This window comes from Pteropus vampyrus, unplaced genomic scaffold (genome assembly GCF_000151845.1).
Source record: "Pteropus vampyrus isolate Shadow unplaced genomic scaffold, Pvam_2.0 Scaffold39, whole genome shotgun sequence".
NCBI classification, from domain to species: domain Eukaryota; kingdom Metazoa; phylum Chordata; class Mammalia; order Chiroptera; family Pteropodidae; genus Pteropus; species Pteropus vampyrus.
In genome coordinates, this window is record NW_011888820.1 from 6251193 (window position 1) to 6261897 (window position 10705).

Genomic DNA, 10705 nt, shown 5'->3' on the forward strand with positions numbered 1-10705 from the left:
ACGATAGAGTTGTACTTTTTCTTAAAAGCAGCCACAAGATCTGAACAAAGTGTAAAAGTGAAGCTGCTCCAAATAAAATACAAAGCAGGTTACCACAGCACCCCTGTATCCCAGGTGGCAAAGTACGTATCATGCTGGAGAGGGCATGTTGATACAGCCTCTTGTAAAATAATTTGGCTTTACTTTCACATCATTCAAACTCTGCATGTCTCAGGTGTATACCCAATTTCATTTCTGGGTATATACCACAGAAACATTGTTGCCTATTTGCACACAAAGAACTATACAAGTATCTTAGCAGTACTGTTTGTAATGACAAAAACCGAAAGTACTCTAAGGGTCTAAGAGGAGAGCAAATAAATAAATCATAGTATTTTCACACAATGGATTATTACAAAGCAGTGAAACTGAATAAATAGTACCTTCATGCAATAACAATATTAAAAATTAAATAGTATATAGTCTACAGCCATGCCACTCTGAACGAGCTTGATCCCATCTGATGCCGGAAGCTAAGCAGAGTCGGGCCTGGTTAGTACTTGGATGGGAGACCACCTAGGAAGACCAGGTGCTGTAGGCATAAAAAATAAAATAAGGGATTGTAAGCTGACAAGGTCCTTGCAAACTGTGAGGTCAACCAAGGATTGCCTTGCCAAAAAAAAAAAAATGAATAAATAAATAAATAGGATATAAAGCTCAAAATTATGCAAAAACAAAATCTAAGATAGTATTTACCTCTAGGAGTTGATGTAGGTGCGAGGAGGAGTACCTAAGTAGAAATAACAGTATTAGTAATTTTCATGGTCTTCAATTGAGTAGTGGGTGTGCTAGTGATTATTCTATTACTATGTCTCAGGATCTACATCTATTCTTTTGTGTATATAAAATATCATATGATAAAAAATTCCATTAAAAAAATATTACCTAAAACAAAAGGTCAGTGGACTTCAAACCAAACTACATATACATAAACTTCATCCTGACAGATAATATCTGAACACCTGACAATAGAGAGATACACAAGTAGATATGATTAGGATACAAACACACTATTTCAGAGTTTATCTGCAAGCCTTGCTTTAAATTTGCTAATGTTATTTATAGGTCTTTTTCACATATATCATAGCTCATGAATGAATTTCTAAGGGTCACATTTACTTGATAAAGTTTCTAGAAACTCTCTAAAATGGTCATGCTTAACATAGCAAATGCAATTGTGCATATTCCCATTTGGGATCTCAGTAGCAGGTCCTTCTTCCTCCTAAAAGATTTCATAGAGCTTTGCATACAGACTCACAGACTGAGGAAGTATTCATAATAACAATCCTACAGTAATAAATTCCCATTTATTATTTTTTGAACCTGGGAGAAAAGAGTTATTCAAAGTCATGAAGAATTGTAATAATGAATGTATCTCCATTTCTTATATGTGTAGTTGACATGTATAAACATTAAAAAGTTTAAAATATGGGAAAAGAAATATGGATTAGCAATTCTTATTTTGTAGCTGATGTCATAGTGGAAAATGTTTTATCCCTTTAGTCGGAAACATCAGCAATTGTTTTCGTTACATCAAAAAAAATGCCAAAATGGAAAGGAAATGTTAAAGTCAAAATTCTGAAAAAGATCTTAAGAATCCTGATGGACCCCTATTATTGCAACTGTAGTTATTTTTACCCAGAGATTAGGAAATGCCATTATGAGAGAAATTATTGGTTGTAAAACCATGACAAAATATGTTGACCTAATGGCTATTCTTCAAAGGTAAGTCAAAATGTTCTACGAGCTTCTCTTATTGATTGTTGTTCCCACGTGCACCTCTGGGAACAGAACAGCAAAGAAATGTTTTGATCAGAGAGAGAGTGACCTTTTCTATAGAAGCATTTTAATGCTGTGATATGCTGAAATAACTAACTGAAAGGATAACAAAGGGGGAAAAAACCTTATTATTTTGTAACCCATGGGGAAATGAGCATTTTTATACTTTTCTGCAAAATCAGGGCTCAGGTAAAAATCTTGAGGCTATCTTAGCAATGCTGAGTTCTTGATTGGAATAAGGTTTAATGTCATTACATAACCAATGAAGGAGCGCACACCAGTACTCAAGAACCCATAAGTGTATTTCTCTGTGGATGTAGAGAAGAGGAAGACGCCTATGGGAACAGTCATGAGAGCAGCCATCTCAGATGTGCCTGCCATTGTGTTCTGTACTTGCATCTACATTATCACACTCCTCACACCAGCACTGTCAAGTAGCCATTGTTATCTCATCTTAGAACTGAGGACACTGAATAATTACAACAGAATACTAAGTAATTTGTCCGAGATCACACAATGAATGTGTGGCAGAGTCGGATTCGATGCCATAAGCAAGATTTTCCACAATGAGATTACAGATGTATGATCAAAGACCCTGTGGTTTACCTTACAGAAGAATTACCAAATTTGAAGTATATCTAATATGAATAATTACTGAGTAGCTCTGTAAGAAAATAACCAGTTTCTACATCGAGCCATTTTCAATGATAAAAACAAAAGAAAAGACATGGGTATTCTATCAGCATTTTTCTGCTTGAATTCAGCATTTTGGTCTAAACCTCACTTTATTTTTCCCTGTGTAGGGATTTTATCTTAGGATAAGAAGCATTTCTGATGTTAGCAGTTTTCTCTATTTATCAACAATTTCATTCAATAGATCTATATATTTTTTAAAAAATCAGATGGGAGGACAAAAATATGGCAAATAGCTCCAGAAAAACAAAATATTTAGTTTATAATGAAATAATCTGTCTCTTTGAGCCTGCTATCTTCATGAGTGATTCACTGATACTAGCTGTTTGGTGTTGACAGTCAGCAGGAAACATGAGAGAGCATGCAATCAAAGACGTGTTGTTCTAAATGTCCCAATTAAAGAACATCTAAAAGTTATCATTCTTAAGAAAAGAATTTCAAATCCACAGATATTAAGAAATGGTTTGGGAATTCAAATAACTGGTTAGACCTACAGAAATGAATTAGAAAGAAGATGCTATGTACCTGAAAGATAGCAAATAAATATTTCTCACAGTTCTTCAAATATGTCTAATCAAAGAACCAAGTATTAGTACATCATAGGGGCAAAGAGCATAGATTCTGGAGCCAGAATCCCTGAGTTCAAATCTCAGCTCTACTGTTTCTAATTTATATGATCTTAGGTAATTCTTGAAACTTTTATGCCTCAGTTTTCTCATCTGTAAAATGGGAAAATAATACTCCCTATCTCTAGTTTTATTGTGAAGCTATATAATTTAATTCATATATAGCCCTTATATGAGTGTTGGGCCCATAGTAAGTTCTGTAGACATGTTCTGCTATCATTAATAGTATATTAAAACATGCTATATTTAGAGAAAGAGAGCTATGAAATGAATTTTTCAGCAATGTGGCAACTCCAAAGATATATATATACAAAGCTTTTATCCCATCTTGGTTTGATAAAGGTATACAGGGTCAATAATTAAGCAAAACATAAAATGAAGTTTGTCTTAAGCATTTCACTTTTATGCCTTTCTACTTTTTCTATATCCCTACCGTATTTTCAAAGCCTATTGTTTTCTGAAACCTCATAGTAACATGTTCATTCACCTATTCGACTACTATTTATTGAGTACTTACTATGTGCAAAGTATGTTCTACATACAGGAGACAATAGTGACTAAGGTAATAAAATCTTTACTCTCCTGGAAATTAATTCTAAATGTATATGATGGGAGGGAGAGAAATATGTTAATAAATAAACCAGGAAGACGGTCATAGATTGTGGCAAGTTTTAGGATGAAATGACAGAACGAAAAGCAAGGGAGGTCTGGCTAGACTACTATAGTTGGCACGCATCAATCTCTCTGAGTAAGTCATATGTAAATTGAAATCTGAAGGAAGACACAGACATTCAAACACCTAGGGAAGCACCAAGTGCCAAGGCTCTGGGGCAAGAAATAGCTTGTGCTTTGAGGAACCACAAACACACTTCAGTGGGACTCAGTGCAAGATGAGGCTGGATAGAGAGACATGACATTTCTCTCAGGTCTGTGCAGTCCAGGGTCAAGAGTTGGTTATGAATTTTACTCTAAATGCAGTAAGAAGCCTTTGGAAGGCTTTATGTGGGGAGGTGATGCAATGAGTTATTTTTTTAAATATTATTTTTGCTGATCTGTGAAGAATAAGTGAATAACTAAATTCTTTTTAAGTCTGAATGAGTTTCAGTATAAACATTACCACTTCTAGGCATTTACACTTAATCAATGACAAATACAGTTATATACATATATATGACTGTTGCTTTGAATACTTACAACAAACCTATGAAGTAAATACTATTGCTCCTATTTTTATAAATAAAGAGACCAAGGCTAAGAGATGTTAAGTAAGTTGGCCAAAGTCACATAGCTTTTAACAAGAAGAATCAAGGGTCACATCCAGGCAGTCTGTCCTCAAAGGATGTATTCTTACTCCAATTTCTTTTAAAATTATGATGCTTTATACCCAATTATATGACATTATTATTATTAAATAATAATGTCATATAGAAGTAGAAAACCAAGAGGAAATATCAAAAAGATATAATAGTTTTCATTATATAGTACATCTTATTCAACTTTGCATCATATTTTCTTACTATAGTACTTGTTGAATTTATTGCCCATGTACTATATTTATGACACATCAAAAAAGCTTGTCCCAAAGATAGTCGAAGATGATTTTCTAGACTCTAGACTAGAGAAAGCAATACCTAAACTTAAAAAGTGAAAAGAATGGAGCTGTGGTGCATCACAACCACAAGGATCACACTGCTAAACACAGTGGGTCTCAGGGTCTTCATTGTATAGAAATAAATATGCCTATTGGGGTCTTCTCATTCTTTGGGGAAATGGACTTCAGTTTACTCTTAAAAATAAATAAACAAGTGATAGATAATGTCTGTCAGTTTCATAGTCTTGATAAGATCTAGTTCATGTTGGTTTCTGAATTAAAGGAGGCCTGCATTTTAGAATCATATTCTATTTGGCCCTATAGTGGCACCATGATAAAATCAAGTCTTTCCAGATTACTGATCACTATTTTTTAAAGTCTCAGCACATATTAATATAATAAATCTAGCTACCATAGCAGATAAGATTACATCCTGGCAAGAGTCTTTTTTTGTTGTTATAATTATTATTATTTACCAAAACGGCAGAATTTTTTCTAAAGGTTTCTGTTTTTGTAGATCTTTGGAGACATAAGAGATTTGTACCTGTATGCTTAAAGAACTCCCATTTTTTTTCTATCCTCAAGAAAATAAGTGTGTACTGTGTTGATGCTAGATATTTTCTAAATATCTAGCAGAATCAGTCTTTTGGCTATTGTATTGCTTTTAAGAAGCTCATTGCATCTGGATTTCTTAGGCAGCCAAATAGAACTAGTACGTGGGAAAACAATCTTTGAAAAATTATAAAGGTCTACGAATTGCATTTTAAAGTGCCAAAATCCAGGTGCCAAAAATACTTACTAAAACAATTACTGTGCCAAAAATACACACAAATTAAATTTAAGTTGCAGAGTAACTCAGCAAGACACTTAAAGTAGAGTTTCCAGTGGCTCATGGGTCTCAGATAACAGGCAGGCAGTAATGTGAGATTAGACATATTTTCTTTTTAACTTTTCTGCTCAACATGGCTCTTTTATGAGTCCAGTAATATGTATTTGAGGCTCTAAAAACGGTGGTGATAATGAAATGAGAAAATAAAGTATGTGGGAACTGTATTGGCTTGTCTTCTACAAGGATGGTCCACAAGACCAGCATGGATAGAAGATGTATATGCACTATCTTTCAGGAGCTCCACAATAGCATGACTATTATTGCCACCTAAGCCACAAAAGACGAGCCTTGACTTAAGCATATGCCCAACGTTCACAGCCTTTCCCTGAAAGCCCTCACCCTGGCTCAGGTCTGCCCCTGCTGTCGTGCACCTAAAGTAGCAGGAAGACAGTCAAACAGGTAATAGCGACACTCTTAAAGTTGGTGGCAGTTGACAAAAATTTCTTAAACATAAATCCCTGCCATTATTCTCAGCTCTAGATGATTAAGAGATTTCTAGTGAACTGTAAAAGTTTCTAGATGAAGAAAAAAATTTAACCTTTTGAACTTGATCACCAACTCAAGATTTTAAATTCTTGAGTGGTTTTAGAGCCGGCATCTTGTACCCGAGGTCCAAAGTCCTTAGATCTATATATGGTCTCAAGTGAGTCTATGAACTTCTACAAACATAAGAAAAATTGTGTGAACACACACACACACACACACACACACACACACGTGCAATTTTCAGGAGATTCTCAAATGAATATATACTCAAAAAAAAAAAATTAAGACCTATGGATCTCTAGTCTCTGGCATAATTCATCTTCTTTGAGAATCATGAAAGATCTTTGAGTAATCATCTGCCACACTATGCACGGAGAATTCTTTACATTCAGATAATTCCCAAAAGTTGAAGTAAAAAGCTGTATTAACCCCAGAAGCATAGAGATCTATACCTGAAATATAACAACATATCAGGAATCACTGGGCTAATTTCTGCGGCACTTCCACTGCTATTAGGAATAAAATAGGGGAAAAAATGAACCCTCTGAATTTTGCATCTGGCTTCTACCAGCCTACGATGGGTAGAACATTGGTGTGAAGCAGCCATCCCCCAAACCATCTTTACAGAGCCAACAGAGCTACCTTCCTAAAATATCTAATAAAATAATATACCTTTCTTGAAACCTTGTAATCATGGTTCTCTAACATCTATAATGAGAAGTTTAATCATGTTTTAAGATGATCCATGGTCTGTTCCTGCCATATCTTTAGCTTAATCACCCGCCACTTCCACTCTGGCACCCAGTGCTCCAGCCAAATCAAAATATCTGATGCCTTGATGGTTCCATGCTCTGTGATCATATACATAGAAGCTTTTCTCAAAAGTCCGTACACCTCACAAACTCCCTCTCATCCTTTGAGACCCAGTTTAAAGTGGTTTACTTAAACTTTCCTCATAGAGTGACCCATTTTCTCCCTTGTCCCTCAACTTTTATCTGTCCCTATTAGCTCTTATAACACTGCAGAGGTAGGTATATATATCTACCTCTCTTATTAGACTGTCAGTTCCTTGAGTTCAGAAACTCTATTGGTCTCCATTGTCTGATGCTTCATAGGCAACCAACAAATATTTGGCGAATTGAGTATTCTTTGAGTCTAGGCAAACAAGACCTAGGCCAAAGGGTCAAGTAGAAATGAATGGTGGTTCAAGTGAGTGCCACAGGTCATAATTTCAACCTCTGATTCTAGAAAAGGATGTCTGCATTCCACCCTAACTGTATAAGCCCCTAGGATGGGATGATGAGCATGGAATAGAAAGGAGTCAGGACACTTGTGTGGGCATTTACACCAAGAAGAAATAGTATCTTCCTGGTGACCTGCAGGTACAATACCTGGACTTCAGAAAACTTCCTTTAGTGTACTTGTTAAGGGCATGGTCCTTGTCTAATTCACTGACTTACATTGTCCCCTCTCTTGCCCATCTTAGCAAGCATGGTTTAGACTCCAACACAGTTCGAGTGCTAGAAGGAGAGATAGGAAAAGGAAGCACAAAAGTTCTTTCTTGTCTGTCCCATTTTGAGGTGGCTTCCTATTCTCTGCAGATCTGCCTAGCATGCATTTAAGGATGACCTTTACTCTCTTGAGCACTTTCACATCTTCTTCTGAGGCCCCGTGGAGGGCATGCTACTGTACTGCTGGGCTGCAGAGCCTGCATTTTCCTCCAGCTGTGGTATTTCAGTTATGTGTTTCCATTTAACACCTAATTATAGTAAGAACCTTAGCTTGCTGTGAGAAATGAATAAGATAGTCCAGGTAAAGCACTTAGCATGGTATTTATTAAATTCTTTAAGACTAACTATATTATTATCACTGGTAATATGAAGATTGTTACTTTGAAATATAGATTTGTTTAAGCACCTGTCCTTTTTAGCTTTGTTTGTTACATATTTTCATTTCCTTTAGAGAAGTATACCTTTCTGGTATACACGAAAGAATAACATTTACTAACTTAAAAGGGACACTTCCATTTCCAACTTTCAGTTGTCAATTTCGAAATGATTTGACGTTAATGATCCTTTTACATTTTCCTTCCAATTCGCTGACGTGAAATAAATCAAATTCCTATTCCGATTCAAGTTCCCATTGGAGGTGGTGGTTCTTCATTTCACATTTATCTACCTCATGAAGGGTCCAAAACTCTTCTTTTGATGTGAAAATTCCTTTCTTCTGATTAGTGTCTATGTTAACATTTGCAAGCACCCAAGTAACTGAGAGGAGATGGTATTCATTTCACTTACATATATAGTGAGACCTCATTTAGTCTGACTGAAAAATTCAGAATTTAGCCTAAATTGATATTTGTGTATAAGACAATATGTTCTAGTAGAAGAGAGGAAATGGACTTTGTGTCAGTATAGCTTCCTCACTAAAAGAACATAGAAATTTTGCATAGAGTAGAACGGAAAGCATTTTTTTTAATATAAATATCTGAAGTTGAATAAAAAGGGAAATCTAGTATATTAGTAATGAAAACAGAACATAGTGATTTTAACTGACACTGTAGAGGCCTAGGGAGGATAGGAGACTGGAAGAGGACCCTAGTGGAACCTGTCACTTGAAAGCTCAGGAAAGAAGCTAGATTTTTAATAACCGCAAAAGACCAGCATGAACAGTGAGCAGTCCATGTAAAGCAGATAACTGGTAATGAGATCCCCACTCTTGGCAAATGTACTTGGAACAGTACTAATATTGACCATAGGCTGGCCAATGAAATAAGGCTTAATGAATTTCAAAATATTTAAATCTTAATATGACAAAATATTTAAATCTTAAAGAGTTATCTTAATATGACAGAAATGAGGTAGAAATCTATAAACAAAAATATGCAAACTATGGCATTCTCGTAATTTTCAATAATAAGAAAAATAACATCTAAATTACCAGTGAGGCAAAGAAGAAATCACAAGAGAAATTTAAAAATGTTTTTAAATGAATGGTAATAAAATACTACATCTCAAAACATGTAGATACAGCTAACATGTTGCTTATAGAGGAATTCATAGCCTTTAACTTAGAATATTAAAAATATCAGAAAAGAAGAAAAGCTAAAAATCAAATAGCTATAGATTCACCTGAAAAAGTTAGAAAAGAGCAGGAACTTAAATCCAAAAATGGGAAAAGGAAAGAAGGACAGAAGGGAAGAAAGAAGGAAAGAAGGAGGAAAATAAATAAATAAAACAAATATACACATAGGAAAAAAAACAAAAACAGAAAACAAATCTAAGTTAAAGCCAAAGAAACACAAAATTGAAGAAAAAAAAATCTGTCAAAACTATCAAGTAAAAAAAGAGACAAATAAAAAATAAACAACATCAAGGAAGAAAAGAGGGACACTATTACAGTTCTTGCATATATTTTAAAAGTTATAAGTAGATAACATCCCTTCATGTAATGTGGTGAGACAGTTGTTTCACTTCTTTGGTCTTCCTCTCTCAAACACAAAACCCCAGTTTAACCATGAGAAAACTTTAGAAAACCCAAATTGAAGGATATTCTATAAAATTTCTGACCAGTGCTCCTCAAAATGGTCAAGGTCATCACAAACAAAGAAAGTCTAAGAAAGTAAAATATGATAACTAAATATAATGTGATACTCTGGAAGAGGTCCTAGAACAGATTTTTTTTAAGCATATGGAAAAACTAATGAAAGAAAAAAATAAAGTAGGGAGTTTAGTTAATAATTTATCAATATTGTTTCATTAGTTGTGATAAATGTACCATAATACTGTTAGATGTTAACAATAGGGGAAATGGAGTGAGATATCATAGGAATTCTTTGTACTACCTTTGTAACTTTTTTAAAATCTAAAACTATTCTAAAATAAAAATTCTGTTTAAAAAAAATTATAAGAGAATATAATGAATAATATAATGCCAAAAATTATAGTTTAGATGAAATGGATTAATTTCTAAAAAGTACAACTTACACAAACTGACATATGGAGAAATAGAATATATAAAGTCTTATAATTATTTTAAAAATTGATTTTTAATTTAAAATCTTCCTACTGAAACCTTGGGCCACAGAACATCATTGGTAAATTATACCAAATATTTAAGAAATAATGCCATTCTTATAAAGAAGAGGTGGTACATACATACAGTGGAATATTATTCAGCCATAAAAAGAATGAAATCTTGTCATCTGCAACAACATGGATGAACCTAGAGGGTATTGTGCTGAGTGAAGTAAATCAGAGAAAGACAAATGCCATATGATTTCAGTTATATGTGGAATCTAAAGAAAAAAATAAACCAAACAGAAACAATCTCGTAGATACAGAAAACATTTTTATGGTTGTTAGATGCGAGGGGAGTTAGGGGGATGGGTGAAAAAGGTAAAAAGATTAAGAAGTATAAATTGATAGTTACAAAATAGTCATGGGGATGTGAAGTACAGCAAAGGAAATATAGTCAATAATATTATAATAACTATGTATAGCACCAGGTGGGTACTAGGCAAATTGGAGGGATTACTTTGTAAATTATAGAAATGTCTAACCACTATGCTGAACATCTGCAACTAATATTAAATAATATTGA

At 34.2% G+C, this 10705-nt stretch overlaps 1 pseudogene; it reads left to right on the forward strand.

The window, feature by feature from the left end:
- Positions 1–461: 461 nt before the first annotated feature.
- On the forward strand, positions 462–580 carry LOC111738513 (annotated as a pseudogene).
- Positions 581–10705: the final 10125 nt, after the last annotated feature.